Below are 18,323 nucleotides of genomic sequence, written 5' to 3'. Positions count from 1 at the left end.
CTCAAGTGGCTAAGGTGCCAGCCACATACATCAGAGCTGATGGGTTCGAATCCAGCCTGGGCCCGCCAAACAACAATGATAACTACAGTCAAAAAATAGCTGGGCATTATGGTGGGTGCCTGTAGTCCCAGCTACTTGGGAAACTGAGGCAAGAGAATCGCTTAAGCCCAAGAGTTTGAGGTTGCTGTGAGCTGTGATGTCACGGCACTCTACCCAGGGTGACAGCTTGAGACTCTGTTTCAAAAAAAAAAACTATCCTGTAATTTATTTGGAACCAGAAAAGAGCCTGACAGTCAAAGCAAAATCAATAACTCGGGAGGCATCACCTTTCCAGACTTCAAACTATACTACAAGGCTATAGAAACCCAGACAGCATGGTATTGTCACAAAAATAGGGACACAGCCAACTGATCTTTAACAAAGCTGACAATAATGCACCCGGGGGAAAGGAGCCCTATCCATAAAGGGTGCTGGGAAAACTGGACAGCCACATCCAGAAGAATGAAACAGAACTCATATCTCTCACCCTAGTAAAAATTAATTAAAGATGGATAAAGACCTAAATGTAAGGCAAGAATACAAAAATGGGAGAATGGGAGAAAATATTGCAAGCCACTTATCTGATAAAGGATTAATATCCAGACTCTGGTTAATTAATTCCGGTTAATGATGTCTAGAAAGTTTGCTCCTAAAATACATTTGTTAACTGAATGCAGAAATGATAACTGAAGACTAGATAACTGTTTCAGAAAAAAGTCATTGTTATTTACCTGGAGGATACTAGGAGAAAAAGTGGATGTCTCTGATTTGGTGAAATCAGGAACTAAATTTGGTTAGTCATTTGTAAAACTTGTCAAAGCCAGGAACAAAATGCTATACATTTATCTTAGACATTAATTTTTACTTAAGTTATATATGGGTACATCCATCCAGCTCTGGTCTGATAGAGTGCCAAGGACCTGTGAGTATAGATTTGCTAATGGTTTGATACCATTTTTCTTGCCTAAACTATACCCATGTTTCTGTTTCCATTTCCTTACATTATAGCAAAAGGCAATCTTAGGGCAGAATCTTGAAAAAAATACGTATTTTTTCTGAATCCCTTTTGGTTGGTCTTTCTCGTTAACTTATTTGGATTTTAATATTTTCAGCCACTCACTCTCATCAAGTCTTTCCAAACTCTTCAACTTAATTTTCAAAGGAACAGCTGTCCTTTACCTTTGTATTCATTACTTTATATGATAGTTAACTAAATACTGCAACACAATAAAAAGTACCACTACCTAGACCAGTTTGTGAACAAAATGCAAGAGTTAACCATCCAACAAAATTGATGAATCCAGGAAAGCTCAGCCTGCGGACAATCTCTATCATCCTCCAGTCACTAACTGGGGGTTGCCGGCACCGCTTCCACTGCAACAGTCTGAGCTGGGGCAACAGCAATGTGAAAAGAGAGGAGAGGACAAATGGAAAATGCATATCAAGACACAAGAGCTTTGGCATCAAACAGGCTTGATCCAAACACTGACCTCATCACATAGTGTGAACCTCAAAGGTTCTGTTTTCTCATCTATAAATTAAGAATAATGCACTGTGTAGTTGAGAGATTTATCGAGAGGCCCCTTATGTATATTTAGCAGTGTGCCTGGCATAAGTCAGTAATTAGTGTTCAGTAAGGAGCATTTAATGTTGAATTGAGGACAGAGAGTCAAAGATGACCCCTTATTTTCTACTGTAGGTGAAAAAAAACTAACACTACTAACTGAAATAGGAAATGCAGAGGAGAAACAGGTTTGGTAGAAAATATAATGAAGTTAGTTTGGAACATATTGAGTTTCCTTGTGGGACATGAGGTTCAGATGTCCAGGAGGCTGTGGGGAAGGCTGTTTGGGGAAAAGTCCCAGATCCAGGAGGAACCAGCTGGGAGAGGCAGGAAACAGGGCATGTCCAGGAGATACAGGGATAGGCTTGGAGGTGAGGTGAGGGTATCTGTGTCTGGCTCAAAGCACAAAGCCTGGCATAGATGGTTTCCCTCCAGAAACATCTTCAAGCTCTCCAAACAGGGCCAGAAGAGTAGGAGGCTATGAAAGAGCTCGGCCAGGAATTTCAAAGGAAAGCAAAACTGAAGGGAGTCTTCTGTAGATTGAACATGTTTTCAGGAGGGGGGAAGGGAACCAGTGGAGGGAGAAAGGTTTTAAAAATTACAAATTAAAAACATGTTTTTTCTTCTGTAATAAGAGATTGTAAGAGATTTTTGGTTTTGATTTTGTTCCTTTCTGGATGTTCTAAATTTTCTACATTGAGTATATGATACTCAGTTCTGAAAAAACAAAATTCTATTTTTTTCAATATGAGATTTGAAACCATGTTCCAGAAAAAGGGGAATAGAATGATACCAGGAACTTACAGGTGAAGAAGATAGCTTGGAAGGGTCTAGGGACAATTGTCTCATGGAGCCGGGGAGCAGGTGGGAGGTGGGGGGAGATAATAAATGAAGCTCCTGAGAAACCGTACAGCGGAGGTAAGAGAATTGCAGAAAATTATGTCATTTGGTTTCTATGCTTTTTCAGTAACCAAGAGGCACGGTAGTGGCTAAAAACGAGGAGGAACGATAGGACTGGACATACGGGAAGGGTGAAAACATTTTTTTAAACTCAGGATAAGAAATAGAAGAAGCTTAAATTTGAAATTGGTGAAATGAAGTTGACGGGGGTCAGGGAAGAAGCAATCTAAGGAATCACTCCTGCCCTCCCTCCGAGGAACTCCTGCCCTCGCCTGTGGGTCCATCTCAGGCAATACCACCACGGCCTTCTGTTGCTCTCTGAAAAAACCTTGGAATCGGAGGAGGCGGAGCAAGATGGCAGCCGAGTAACAGCTTCCTTGCATCTGGGCACCGTGAGTCTGGGGAGATAGGACTTCAGGCATCTCTGGCTGGTGGGATCTGCCTACCATCACTCCTATGAGGATACAGGGAGTCAGCGAGAGACTTCTGGACCCCAAGAGGAGGACTAAAACAGTGGAAAACCGGTAAGTGGTCGCGTGTGTTCAATCCGTCTAAACCCGCCCACAACTGTAAGTTCAGTAGCAGCGAGACTGCAAACCAGAAAGGCCTTACCTGTGAACTGTTTTGATGTCCTTGGACTTGGCACTGAGTTGAACTGCCTTGGGGAAGGCCTGAGCGGGAGGGCGGAGAACTTTGGCCGTTGTCTAGGGCCCCAGTCTGAGCCGCTGAGCCAGACGGAGCTAAAACTGTTTGGTGGTGGGTCACACGGAACCATTGTCAGTGATCTGCCCCGGCAAGCTCCGCCCTCAGAGTCGCAGAGCTAGAAACGGGTGGGAGCTGGTAACCCAGCAACCAAGTAGCCTAAGGGTTGGGTCTGAGCGGCCTTGCAGCCCTAACCCTCAGGGGCAGAGTGAGACCGGTTTTGGCACACTGAGTAAGTGGATAGCCACTTCAGCAGTGATTCCAGCGAGAAAGCTGGGAAAGCTTCTGCTCAGCAAGTTTACAAGTTCAAAGTGCCTTTTAAGTGGGCTGAAGAGAGATTTAGGGTGTCTACCTTCTGAGGTTTGAGAAATCAGCAGCCTCCAGTCGTATCAGAACTGTGACTAACATCTCATACCCCAGAAGACCACGTGTTGCCCAGACAATATTCAATAACATATACAAACTGCTTTGTTTTTGGTTGTGTATTTTTTTCTTTCTTTCTTTTTTTTTTTTTTTTTGTTTGGTTGTGTTTTTTTTGTTTGTTTATTTTGATGTTGTTGATGTTCTTTTGTTTTTTAATTTCAATCTTTTCCATACAGATCCCTTTTTCTTTCTCAATTTTACTGGTTTAATTATAATTTCCCATTGCTGCCTTTTTTAATAACTACAACTTCATTTTTGCTAGTGTTTCTACCACTATCACTTGGTTTTTCACCCAATTTTATCCCCGTAAAGTTTTCTGTTTGCTTGTTTTGGTTTGATTTATAGCATTTTTGTCTTTCCTCTCTACTTGGTGGAGGTGGGGTACTGTGTCTGATCAGGTTAGCAAAGAGCTGCTGACCTCAAGGGAACCACCCCACTGGCCACCCCCAGAAGGTGGGGGTTTTTTAAGGTTGTGTCAAAGTACCCTACTGTACACCTATATTGCCCTGTCTCCCTCTTTCTGTGCCTCTCTTCTTTTTGTCAATATTCCTTATCCCCACCCCCTCTCCTTTCTCTATCTTTCTTTTTTTTTCTTATCACTCGGTTCTCCTTTCCTTCATCCCCTTTTTTGCTCTTCAACCTTCTCACCCTTCTGGTCCTGTAACCCTTAGTCCACAGGCACAAGAACTTAAAGAGCAAGAGGAAGTGAAAGGAAAATTAGGGCAAGGAAACAGATAAAAGAAATCACTCATGAGGAAGAATCAGCAGAAAACTCCAGGCAACATGAAGAACCAGTCCAGAACAACCCCACCAAGGGACCATGAGGTAGCTACTGCAGAGGATTCCACCTATACAGAAATGTTAGGAATGACAGAAAGGGAATTTAGAATACACATGTTGAAAACAATGAAAGAAATGATGGAAACAATGAAGGAAACTGCTAATAAAGTGGAAAATAACCAAAAGGAAATCCAAAAACAGAATCAAATCAGAGATGAACGATATGAAGAATATAAAAAGGATATAGCAGAGCTGAAGGAAATGAAACAGTCAATCAGGGAACTTAAAGATGCAATGGAAAGTATCAGCAACAGGTTAGACCATGCAGAAGAAAGAATTTCAGAGGTAGAAGACAAAGTTTTTGAGATAACTCAGATAGTAAAAGAGGCAGAAAAGAAGAGAGAGAAAGCAGAACGTTCACTGTCAGAATTATGGGACTTTATGAAGCGTTCCAACATACGAGTTATAGGAATTCCAGAAGGGGAAGAAGAATGCCCCAGAGGAATGGAAGCCGTACTAGAGAATATTATAAAAGAAAATTTCCCAAACATCACCAAAGATTCTGACACACTGCTTTCAGAGGGCTATCGGACCCCAGGTCGCCTCAACTCTAACCGAGCTTCTCCAAGACACATTGTGATGAACCTGTCCAAAGTCAAGACAAAAGAAAAGATTCTGCAAGCTGCCAGGAGTAAGCGCCAGTTGACCTACAGGGGCAAATCCATCAGAGTGACCGCAGACTTCTCTAATGAAACTTTCCAAGCAAGAAGACAATGGTCATCTACCTTTAATCTACTTAAACAGAACAATTTTCAGCCCAGAATTCTGTACCCTGCCAAGCTAAGCTTCAAAATTGACGGAGAAATCAAATCATTTACGGATATACAAACATTGAGGAAATTCGCCACAACAAGACCAGCTCTACAGGAAATACTTCAACCTGTTCTGCACACTGACCACCACAATGGATCAGCAGCAAAGTAAGAACTCAGAAATCAAAGGACAGAACCTAACCTCCACACTGATGCAAAGGATAAAACTAAGCAATGGAGTCTCACCAAATAAGACGAATAGAATACTACCACACTTATCAATTATCTCCATAAATGTTAATGGCTTGAATTCCCCACTGAAGAGACATAGATTGGCTGACTGGATTAAAAAACACAAGCCATCCATTTGCTGTCTGCAAGAAACACATCTGGCTTCAAAAGACAAATTAAAGCTCCGAGTCAAGGGTTGGAAGACAATTTTTCAGGCAAATGGAATTCAGAAGAAAAGAGGAGTTGCAATCTTATTTTCAGATACATGTGGATTTAAAGCAACTAAAGTCAAAAAAGACAAAGATGGTCACTTTATATTGGTCAAGGGAAAAATACAACAAGAAGACATTTCAATTCTAAATATTTATGCACCCAATTTAAATGCTCCCAGATTCTTGAAGCAGACCTTACTCAGTCTGAGCAATATGATATCTGACAATACCATCATAACAGGGGACTTTAACACACCTCTTACAGAGCTGGACAGATCCTCTAAACAGAAATTAAACAAAGACATAAGAGATTTAAATGACACCCTAGAACAACTATGCTTGATAGACGCATATAGAACACTCCACCCCAAAGATAAAGAATATACATTCTTCTCATCACCCCATGGAACATTCTCCAAAATTGATCATATCCTGGGACACAAAACAAATATCAACAGAATCAAAAGAATTGAAATTTTACCTTGTATCTTCTCAGACCATAAGGCACTAAAGGTGGAACTCAACTCTAACAAAAATGCTCGACCCCACCCAAAGGCATGGAAATTAAACAATCTTCTGTTGAATAACAGATGGGTGCAGGAAGAAATAAAACAGGAAATCATTAACTTCCTTGAGCATAACAACAATGAAGACACAAGCTACCAAAACCTGTGGGATACTGCAAAAGCAGTTTTGAGAGGAAAATTCATCGCTTTAGATGCCTACATTCGAAAAACAGAAAGAGAGCACGTCAACAATCTCACAAGAGATCTTATGGAAATGGAAAAAGAAGAACAATCTAAGCCTAAACTCAGTAGAAGAAAAGAAATATCCAAAATCAAATCAGAGATCAATGAAATTGAAAACAAAAGAATCATTCAGAAAATTAATGAAACAAGGAGTTGGTTTTTTGAAAAAATAAATAAAATAGATAAACCATTGGCCAGACTAACTAGAAATAGAAAAGTAAAATCTCTAGTAACCTCAATCAGAAGCGATAAAGGGGAAATAACAACTGATCCCACAGAGATACAAGAGATCATCTCTGAATACTACCAGAAACTCTATGCCCAGAAATTTGACAATGTGAAGGAAATGGATCAATATTTGGAATCACACCCTCTCCCTAGACTTAGCCAGGAAGAAATAGAGCTCCTGAACAGACCAATTTCAAGCACTGAGATCAAAGAAACAATAAAAAAGCTTCCAACCAAAAAATGCCCTGGTCCAGATGGCTTCACTCCAGAATTCTATCAAACCTTCAAGGAAGAGCTTATTCCTGTACTGCAGAAATTATTCCAAAAAACAGAGGAAGAAGGAATCTTCCCCAACACATTCTATGAAGCAAACATCACCCTGATACCAAAACCAGGAAAAGACCCAAACAAAAAGGAGAATTTCAGACCAATCTCACTCATGAATATAGATGGAAAAATTCTCAACAAAATCCTAGCCAATAGATTACAGCTTATCATCAAAAAAGTCATTCATCATGATCAAGTAGGCTTCATCCCAGGGATGCAAGGCTGGTTTAACATACGCAAGTCCATAAACGTTATCCACCATATTAACAGAGGCAAAAATAAAGATCACATGATCCTCTCAATAGATGCAGAAAAAGCATTTGATAAAATCCAGCATCCTTTTCTAATTAGAACACTGAAGAGTATAGGCATAGGTGGCACATTTCTAAAACTGATTGAAGCTATCTATGACAAACCCACAGCCAATATTTTACTGAATGGAGTAAAACTGAAAGCTTTTCCTCTCAGAACTGGAACCAGACAAGGTTGTCCTCTGTCACCTTTACTATTCAACATAGTGCTGGAAGTTCTAGCCAATACAATTAGGCAAGACAAGGAAATAAAGGGAATCCAAATGGGAGCAGAGGAGGTCAAACTCTCCCTCTTTGCTGACGACATGATCTTATACTTAGAGAACCCCAAAGACTCAACCACAAGACTCCTAGAAGTCATCAAAAAATACAGTAATGTTTCAGGATATAAAATCAATGTCCACAAGTCAGTAGCCTTTGTATACACCAATAACAGTCAAGATGAGAAGCTAATTAAGGACACAACTCCCTTCACCATAGTTTCAAAGAAAATGAAATACCTAGGAATATACCTAACGAAGGAGGTGAAGGACCTCTATAAAGAAAACTATGAACTCCTCAGAAAGGAAATAGCAGAGGATTTTAACAAATGGAAGAACATACCATGCTCATGGATGGGAAGAATCAACATTGTTAAAATGTCTATACTTCCCAAAGCAATCTACCTATTCAATGCCATTCCTATCAAAGTACCTACATCGTACTTTCAAGATTTGGAAAAAATGATTCTGCATTTTGTATGGAACCGGAAAAAACCCCGTATAGCAAAGGCAGTTCTTAGTAACAAAAATAAAGCTGGAGGCATCAGCATACCAGATTTTAGTCTGTACTACAAAGCCATAGTGCTCAAGACAGCATGGTACTGGCACAAAAACAGAGACATAGACACTTGGAATCGAATTGAACACCAAGAACTGAAACTAACATCTTACAACCACCTAATCTTCGATAAACCAAACAAGAACTTACCTTGGGGGAAAGACTCCCTATTCAATAAATGGTGTTGGGAGAATTGGATGTCTACATGTAAAAGACTGAATCTGGACCCACACCTTTCCCCACTCACAAAAATTGATTCAAGATGGATAAAGGACTTAAATTTAAGGCATGAAACAATAAAAATCCTCAAAGAAAGCATAGGAAAAACACTGGAAGATATTGGCCTGGGGGAAGACTTCATGAAGAAGACTGCCATGGCAATTGCAACAACAACAAAAATAAACAAATGGGACTTCATTAAACTGAAAAGCTTCTGTACAGCTAAGGAGACAATAACCAAAGCAAAGAGACAACCCACACAATGGGAAAGGATATTTGCATATTTTCAATCAGACAAAAGCTTGATAACCTGAATCTATAGAGAACTCAAATTAATCCACATGAAAAAAGCCAACAATCCCTTATATCAATGGGCAAGAGACATGAACAGAACTTTCTCTAAAGACGACAGACGAATGGCTAACAAACACATGAAAAAATGTTCATCATCTCTATATATTAGAGAAATGCAAATCAAAACATCCCTGAGATATCATCTAACCCCAGTGAGAATGGCCCACATCACAAAATCTCAAAACTGCAGATGCTGGCGTGGATGTGGAGAGAAGGGAACACTTTTACACTGCTGGTGGGACTGCAAACTCGTACAACCTTTCTGGAAGGAAGTATGGAGAAACCTCAAAGCACTCAAGCTAGACCTCCCATTCGATCCTGCAATCCCATTACTGGGCATCTACCCAGAAGGAAAAAAATCCTTTTATCATAAGGACACTTGTACTAGACTGTTTGTTGCAGCTCAATTTACAATCGCCAAAATGTGGAAACAGCCTAAATGCCCACCAACCCAGGAATGGATTAACAAGCTGTGGTATATGTATACCATGGAATACTATTCAGCCATCAAAAAAATGGAGACTTTACATCCTTCGTATTAACCTGGATGGAAGTGGAAGACATTATTCTTAGTAAAGCATCACAAGAATGGAGAAGCATGAATCCTATGTACTCAATCTTGATATGAGGACAATTAATGACAATTAAGGTTATGGGGGGGGGAGCAGAAAGAGGGATGGAGGGAGGGGGGTGGGGCCTTAGTGTATGTCACACTTTATGGGGGCAAGACATGATTGCAAGAGGGACTTTACCTAACAATTGCAATCAGTGTAACTGGCTTATTGTACCCTCAATGAATCCCCAACAATAAAAAAAAAAAAAAAAGAAAAAAAAAAAAACCTTGGAATCGCCCGAGATTCCTCTCTCTCTTTCATGAACCCCATTTGAATAATCCTCATCTTCTGCCCACTTTTTCTCCTGACCCTTCTCCACCTTCACTGCTGCCACCTTCGTGGGAGTCACCATCATGACTACTGCAGTGGCCTCTGACTGCCCCCAAATCCACCCCTGCCCTGTTCCATTCCATTCTTTGCCCCGAAGTTAGGGTGGTCATTAAAAAAAATCCCATCAGAGGACCTGGCGGTGGCTCGCGGAGGCGCTTCCCCTAGCCTGACTATGGGCCAGCGGCGGGGCAGAGGCCCGGGGCGGGCGGACAGAGGGACAGCGGGTCTGTCCTCTGCGGCGGCTCTGTCCGGCCCGGCTGTGCGGCTCTTGCGCTCGGCCGCCGCCCGCTCTTAAGGGGGCTTCTGCAAGGGGCTGACTCGCACGCTACTCACCTTCTTCCATCTGGCCTGGCGGCTGCGCATCAACTTCCCCAACCTCTACATCGAGGCTTCCATGATGCTCAACGTCCGCCTGCAGGTTCATATTGAGATATATTGAAGGCCCTCCCCTCACTGATGAAGGTGAGACCTCACGCTACTGCACCCAGGAACACAAAGCATGAGGGACAAAAGAAGGCCTTTTGGCACCTGCCTGGAAAAAGTGAAGTGGGAGAGAGGAGCTGACTTGATCAAACCACTATCTAGCCTTAAGAAAAGAATGCAGGAGGAGAGCCCATGTCCAGCAGACATACCTTCCTGGATGAATAAACCTGTGGTTGATGTAAATGGATATCCACAGACTGAGACGTTATCATTGGAAACGAAAAGCGATCTGGGGTGGCGCCTGTGGCTCAAAGGGGTAGGGCGCGAGCCCCATATGCTAGAGGTGGTGGGTTCAAACCCAGCCCCGGCCAAAAAAAAAGAAAAGCAATCTGAGTGGGGCTGACCTCTTGCTTCACAATGGCAACAAAGTGCTTCTTCCATATTTAAAAGAATCAATAAGAAGACATTCAGATTCAGCAGCCACTTCAAGCAAAGCCATGGGTCTGTTCTCTGTTCTTGCAGAAGAGCACTTAGCTGGAGTGTCCTGTGGTGTTGCAGAAGCTCTGGGGAGGGACTGGCTGGGAAGAGGGCCCAGAGCCATGGGCAGCCACAGAGGACAGTGCTCCAAAGGAGAGTTTGGAATGTCAGGACTGCCATGTCATCAAGAACTGTTGGGAATGGACATTTATAAGGATGACCCACCAAGTGCTTTTCCTGAGGGCCTGGGCTCTGAGTTGGAACCGTCTTGCCTGCATTCTGTCCTGTCTGTGGTACTGCACATGTGTCCTGAAGTACTCCTGAATGATGAGACAAAACAGGTTTTCCTTGAACATTTAAAACCCATGTTTTCAAAGCAAACAATAGAATATAAGAAAATGCTTTCAAGTGTAGAAAGTACCTCAAGTGGTCTGCAGATGACACAGGGGTTACTGGCTCTATGACCTTTTGAATTTAGCAGATCCATTATGCCATAGGTAAGATACAAGCAGAACAATAAAAATAGATTAATTTTAAAAGTTGTTTTAGAATGATTTCTTTCACATTAAATCTGTATGGAAACCATGCAACCTTCAAGTTCCTGCTTTGGTTTGTATGACCAAAGTAAGTTGAGCTTTAACTTGGAGGAAACTAGTTGATGAAGAAGAAAATTTTGTAGCTTGTTTTAAATTGTGCTTGAAAGACATTCAGGATTGGGAAACCATTTAGGAGAGCGTTGATATAGCCTGTATAAATATCAGATTAGAACATTCTGATTTAATGTGGAGTTCTCTACTTATCTTCAGTACCCATTCTTGAAGGGCTATGTCCCACATGTTATGTCTCCTCCACTTGTCTTTGATCACCTCACGGAAGTGGATATTTGTGAAATCTACCCCACTGTGCTATTATTAGGCCTTGATGAGTTTTTGGTAAGCTGTTATCATTTCTGCATTTTGTGGACCGATTTTAATTTCCTGTCTTTTTCACACCCCTTTTCTTCTTCTTGAAATGCCATTTAGATGGTGGTCCTATGGTGAAAGTTGCAATATTAAAATTTAGAATAATCCTTTCTCAAACTAGGAACCCAAGCAGTGTTACCTTAAATAAAAAGGAGCTTGCATCATCTTTAATCATCAGAGAAATGCAAATCAAAACTACTTTGAGATATCATCTAACTCCTGTAAGATTAGCCCATATCACAAAATCCCAAGACCAGAAATGTTGGCGTGGATGTGGAGAAAAGGGAACACTTCTACACTGCTGGTGGGAATGCAAATTAATACATTCCTTTTGGAAAGATGTTTGGAGAACACTTAGAGATCTAAAAACAGAACTGCCATTCAATCCTATAATTCCTCTACTAGGTATATACCCAGAAGACCAAAAATCACATCATAACAAAGATATTTGTACCAGAATGCTTATTGCAGCCCAATTCATAATTGCTAAGTCATGGAAAAAGCCCAAGTGCCCATCAATCCACGAATGGATTAATAAATTGTGGTATATGTACATCATGGAATATTATGCAGCCTTAAAGAAAGACAGAGACTTTACCTCTTTCATGTTTACATGGATGGAGCTGGAACATATTCTTCTTAGTGAAGTATCTCAAGAATGGGAGCAAAAGTATCCAATGTACTCAGCCCTACTATGAAACTAATTTATGGCTTTCACATGAAAACTATAACCCAGTTATAACCCAAGAATAGGGGGAAGGGGGAAAGGGAGGGAAGGGAGGGGGGCGGAGGGAGGGCGATTGGTGGGATTACACCTGCGGTGCATCTTACAAGGGTATATGTGAAACTTAGTAAATGTAGAATGTAAATGTCTTAACACAATAACTAAGAAAATGCCAGGAAGGCCATGTTAACCAGTGTGATGAAAATGTGTCAAACAGTCTATAAAACCAATGTATGGTGCCCCATGATTGCATTAATGTACACAGCTATGAGTTAATAAAAAAATAAATAAATAAAAATAAAAAGGAGCTTGATACTATTTGATATAGCTCAGTTATAGACAGGCAAATCAAGTACTTCCCTTATAAAAATTTCCCATGTTCTAGGAATTGAGGTATCTTTTACACTTAAGATTTTTCTGAGGTAACACCTTTTGTTTGTTGATAACTTTAATAAAGGTCATTTAAGTATATATGTTTTTAAGGACTCCCAAAGGGAGACTTAACTATTTGGGGGATTATTGACTGCATGTATCATTTTATATTGTGTGCTAAATTACTATGCTGTGTGCTATTTTAATGATTTGGGAAAATGAAAAGTAAAATTTGTTCTTTAGTATAATAAATAATCTTAAATTAAAAAAATAAATAAATAAAATCACATCAAATATCATTTGGCCCTTTTAAGACCCCTCAAAGCTGCAGGGCCGTGGGCCAGTGTTGGTCTATAGCCTGTTAGGAACCGGGCTACACAGCAGGAAATGAGTGGTGGGCAAGCAAGTGAAGCTTCATCTCTTGCCACGCCCAGATGGGACCATCTGGTTGCAGGAAAAGAAGCTCAGAGCCCCCACTGATTCTGCATTATGGTGAGTATTGTATAATTATTTCATTATACATCACAATGTAATAATAATAGAAATTAAGTTTCCAATAAATGTAATGCACGTGAATCTTCCCAAAACAATCCCCCAGCCCCTGGGTCCATGGAAAAATTATCTTCCATGAAACCAGCCCCTGATGCAAATAAGGTTGGAGACAGCTGCTTAAAAGGCATCTGATTGCTTTTAGTATAAAAGATCAAAGTTCTCAACATAGCCAGCCAGGTCCTCTGATCTGGCCCTACAACCTCTCCAGGCTCACCTGGTGTAATTCATTCTGGACACATCATCTTCTCCTTGTTCCCCAAAACATGCAGATGGCAAAGGGCCCACAGAGGCAGAGATGGGGTTCAGGGCTGTGTCATATAATCACAGGCTTCAAAAGGACGAGAGATTGTCATGATAAAGAGGAGGAAGTAGCAGAATCTAAGGGGAAAAAAGGCTGTCTGCTTCCTAAACTTGATACAAGAGTAGGGAAGAAAAACACAATGACCTCTGCGGGAAAGTACCGTGATTCGAGTGAGATTGTTAGAGGAAAGCCAAATTTTAGTGTATTGCATCCTTAGTTTTTCATTCGTTTAATTAGAAAATTCGTAAGTCACCATTCAGCCATCAAAAAGAAGGAGACTTTATATCTTTTGTATGAACCCAGTTAGAGCTAGAATACAGTCTCTTTAGTAAAGTATCACAAGAATGGAAAAGCAAGTATCCAGTGTACTCCATATGAAACCAGTAGATGAACTAATACTTGCCTACATAAGAGAAAAACTCGATTTAATTCAAGTTAGGGGGAGGAGGGAAGGAGAGGGGAGGAGAAGGGGAAAATGGCGTGCTCCCACCTCATGGGTAGAATGTGAGAGTACCTGGCACACTTCCTGGGTGCAGGACACGATTACAACAGAGACCTTACCAAACAAACACAAACACTGTAACCTGAAAAAAAAAAAAAAGAAAGAAAATGTACAAATCAAATATTCTATAGATGGCTGTGAAATGGCTGGGGCATTGAGCATAATACATACTAGTTAATACAAAGGGCGACAGATTTCTGCAAAACCCAATTTAACGTCCATATAAAAATGCCAGAAGAGATTCTTAGACCGTTCATTTCATGATAGTAGAGGAATGTTTAGGGCAGTCATTGAAGAACAAAATATCAGCAGTCAGTCCAAGAGAAATCACCAGATAATATGCACAAAAGACATTTTTACACTTTCCCGTTTGGCGGGTGACATAGCACTTATTCATCTGAGCCTTCGAGAGAAGTAGCTGCTGCCTCAAGACCATGTTATGCAAATTAAGTGTTTTAAATTCTTTTTTCTAGTGGGAAAATATTACTAAAGAGCCACACCTCAAACAGTATGTTTGGGTGCTTAGGAAAGAGCTTTACATCTGGGGATCGGAGGAAGAGAGCCTTTCTGACTTCTCCAAATGACAAAGCATTTGTTATGAGGGCATCTAGCTGGACTTCTGTGATGCAACAAGTGAATAGTGGTTTCTAGCCTGCACCTGAAACCATAGCCCCACACCTGGTGAACAAAGATATTCAGGAGTTTTCTAGAGCCTGGAGGTATGCATGCCCTTTATCTATATACACAATTGACATCTCAGCCCAAGCCCAAATTCTGTTCAAATATTCTGGATGTATATGAGAAAGTGACAGCCTGAAGCATCTTTGAGAGAAGTCAGAATGATCAGCTTGATCAAGAAACATATTTGCAGTTAGAAAATAGAATGATTATGAGTGAAGTTTGGTAGCTGTCCACAGAAGCATCTCTGCTTGGCCTCATGAACATATCTGGATGAGAAAAAGAAATGGGGGGGGCTTGCTTTTGCCCCCCTCTAAGACACCGTGACCCAGAAGATGCCTTAGCACTGTAGGAAAACCAGTACTTCAGTGACTTCACCCAGTGTGGAAAGCGGGGGCAGGGACCATGCTTGCCAGGAGGAGATTTGTCAGGATCCCTTGTGAGACCCTCACTATGGACTGTGAGTAAAGGTAAAGTCTAAGACAAATCACAAATTTCTGACCTGGCTATCTAGAGGTAGTGCTGCTATTTCCTGAAATGGAAAATAAAAGAGAAATGGATGATGACCAGTTCAGAGTTAGATGTGTCAAGTTTGGGGTGCCTAGGAAACTTCTCAGGGGAAGTGTCAAGAAGGCAGTTGAGAGCTTTAGTGAGAGTCTGGGGTGTCATCTGTTTAGAGATGTTAAGTGAAGCCATGACTATCGAGAATATGATCCAGAAAAGTATGTGAAGAGAGCAAAAAAGACAGTAAAGCCTTGGGATTATCTATTTTAAAGGAATAGCCTAGGCTCGGTGCCTATAGCTCAAGCAGGTAGGGCTCCAGCCACATACACCAGAGCTGGCAGGTTCGAATCCAGCCCGGGCCTGCCAAACAACAGTGACAACTGCAACCAAAAAATAGCCAGGCATTGTGGCAGGTGCCTGTAGTCCCAGCTACTTGGGAGGGTGAGGCAAGAGAATCGCTTAAGCCCAAGAGTCTGAGGTTGCTGTGAGCTGTGATGCCACAGCACTCTACCTGGGGCGACAGCTTGAGACTGTCTCAAAAAAGAAAAAATAAAGGAATAGCCGAAAGTAACCTCAGTGCAGGATATTTCAATAACAGGATAAGCCTAGGGGGTCATAGAAGAAGACCTGGAAGAAAGTGATGTCCCAAGAATTCGCACTTAGAACTTAGTCTGCAGAGTCGGTTCTGGAAAATTCTATTATTTCTTTGTTTCTAGCTCTTCCCTTTCAGAGAGCTGACTGCAGTGTATTAAATCTGAAACTGGATTTTGAAACAAAGGAAATAATTGTAAGAGCTTTGTTTTAAGGATATAAATCAGCAAGCAGTTACGCTAAGGAGTAACAGCTGAAGCATAGCAATGCAAATCTTAGAAATTTTTATTTCTTTTTAAAAAATTGATCGTCCAATAAGATACAAAAAAATCAAGTCACATTAATTGGTGCTTATAAAGTGATTAATCACTCTAATTCCCCTCAGTCATTTGAAATGTTCTGTAACACGCCCTTGTACAAAACCTAGTATTTTAACAGGGACTCTAGAAGGACTTTTATTTGCAAGGTTTTAAAGCATCGTGGCATGGTTCATGGCATTATAATTCAACACCGGCCTACTGCAAATCAGATGTTTTCATGTACGTGCAGAAGATATGCAGACTGTCAACCCCAACACTGAAATTTCATAAAACAGAGCATATTTTTCTGTTAACTGGAAAAGAAACAGACTGCTGCCCTCATTGTAAAAGAGATCCTATCTCGTAAAGATTAAAGATGGCAGATTTGCCAAGTCTCTCCATTTACTCTTTCCTAAAGATAAACCACCCCCTTAACATTTGCCTTTTTCAGGTCAGATGACTCGGAGCTCAGTGTCCAAGTTCCACAGTCTCCAACCTCTTGTCCCATGAGGAATCCTACCCACACTAGCCCTAGCCTCTCGCCGGGCTTAGATGGGGAGCTGAAGAGGACGATGTGTGTCAGTGCAGTATTTTACAGATACTCTGTACACAGTGCTCACACACTGAGTTAGAGTCCTGTAACTTCAGGGCTGGCCTCTCTGTTCTTAGACCAGGAACTGAATGAGCAGCTGGTACACCTGGCAAGTAATGGATCCCATTTCCTCTTTTCTTGTCTTCCCCTGGCTCATTCTAACACTCTCCCTTCTTATAAGGTCAGTTCTCCCAACAGGAAACAGTTAAAGAGTCTGGAGCTCTTGATCTCTTTGAACTCAGAAAACCTTTAATATTAAACGTGCACCATTAGGAAGTGGCCCATAAGCCTGTATTATGTTAGTAAACACCCTGCTGCCTGCCACCCATCAGGGTGTGAGACTCCACACGCTGGTCCACCTGGTGCCTCTCACCACTCTGTGATGTCTGACCTTGGAACATGAACTTCTGTGGCTGCCCAATTTCTGGATGTGGCAGCAATCCAAATTTTGGTGCTTTTTTTTTTTTCATGTTAGATTAATATGAGGGTACCTATAGTTAGGTTACATAATTCGCATTTGTAGGTTAAGGTCCAAGTCATAGCTGTGTCCTTCACCCTGGATGTGTGCCATATGCCCATACATTGTACCCATTGGGCAGGAGCCCACTGAACCACATCCCCATCCCTTCCTCCTTTTCCTTGAGTCCAACTGAGTTTTTCCTCTCTTGTGAACCTATAGTGCAGTGGTTCTCAACCTTCCTAATGCCGCAGTGTATTTTCATTGTTAAAAAGGGGTCGCAACCCACAGGTCGAGAACCACTGCTATAGTGGTTAATCGACTAGTTTCAGTTTAGTACTGAGTACATGTGATGCTTGCCTTTCCATTCCTATGATACTTGGCCTAGCAGAATGCTGTCCAAGTCTGTCTAGGTTGTTACAAAATGTGCAAATATCTATCTTTTTTATGGCAGAATAGTGTTCTAGGCTCTTTCTATACCACAGTTTATTAATTTATTCATGTGTTGAAGGGCCCCTGGGTTATTACCACATCTTTGCAATTGCAAACTGAGCAGCTATAAACATTCAAGTGCAATGTCCTTGTGGCAAAATGTCTTTTTTACTTTTGAGTAGATATCTAGTAATAGGATTGAAGGGTCAAATGGTAGATCTACTTTTATTTTTTTGAGGCATCTCCATCCTTCTTTCCACAGAAGCTGTACTAGTTTGCAGTCCCACCAGCACTGCATGAGGGTTCTCTTGTCTCTGCACACATGCCAGCATCTATGGCCTTGGGAACTTGTGATGTGAGCCATTCTCACTAGGTTTAGGTGATATCTCAAGGTGGTTTTGATTTTCATTTCTCTGATAATAAAGGACAATGAGCATTTTTTCAAGTGTTTGTTGTCCATTCTTCTGTCCTCATGAGAAAAGTTCCTATTCGTGTCTCTTGCCCAGTTTTTAATCAAATTGTTTGGTCTTTTCTTGTTCATTTGCTTGAGTTCTTTATAGATTCCGGTAATTAGTCCCCTTTTGGATTCACAGCATACTAACATCTTCTCTACTTCTGAAGGTTGTCTCTTTGCTTTGCTGATTGTGTCCTTAGCTGTGCAAAAACTTTTTACTTTGCTCCTGACTGATTTGCTTTTGCTGATGCTGCAATTGCCAAAGGAGTCTCCATTCCTTTCAAATCTTAGTGCTTTCCGCCTCTTAGGTGAATCTGTCCTATTACCCAGAGACAGATCTCTTTGGCTGGCCCTACCTTACTAATGGGGCTAATATAAGATTAATTACA

The 18,323-nt window shown here is 41.2% G+C and overlaps 1 pseudogene; it reads left to right on the top strand.

Annotated features, from left to right (window-relative positions):
* Positions 1–9,786: 9,786 nt before the first annotated feature.
* Positions 9,787–10,053, top strand: LOC128561916 (small integral membrane protein 10-like protein 2A; annotated as a pseudogene).
* The last annotated feature ends 8,270 nt before the right edge of the window (positions 10,054–18,323 follow it).

This window comes from Nycticebus coucang, chromosome 12 (assembly GCF_027406575.1).
Source record: "Nycticebus coucang isolate mNycCou1 chromosome 12, mNycCou1.pri, whole genome shotgun sequence".
Taxonomy (NCBI): Eukaryota; Metazoa; Chordata; class Mammalia; order Primates; family Lorisidae; genus Nycticebus; species Nycticebus coucang.
Note: the sequence above shows the minus strand (reverse complement) of the source record. Positions and strands in the feature narration are given on the sequence as shown.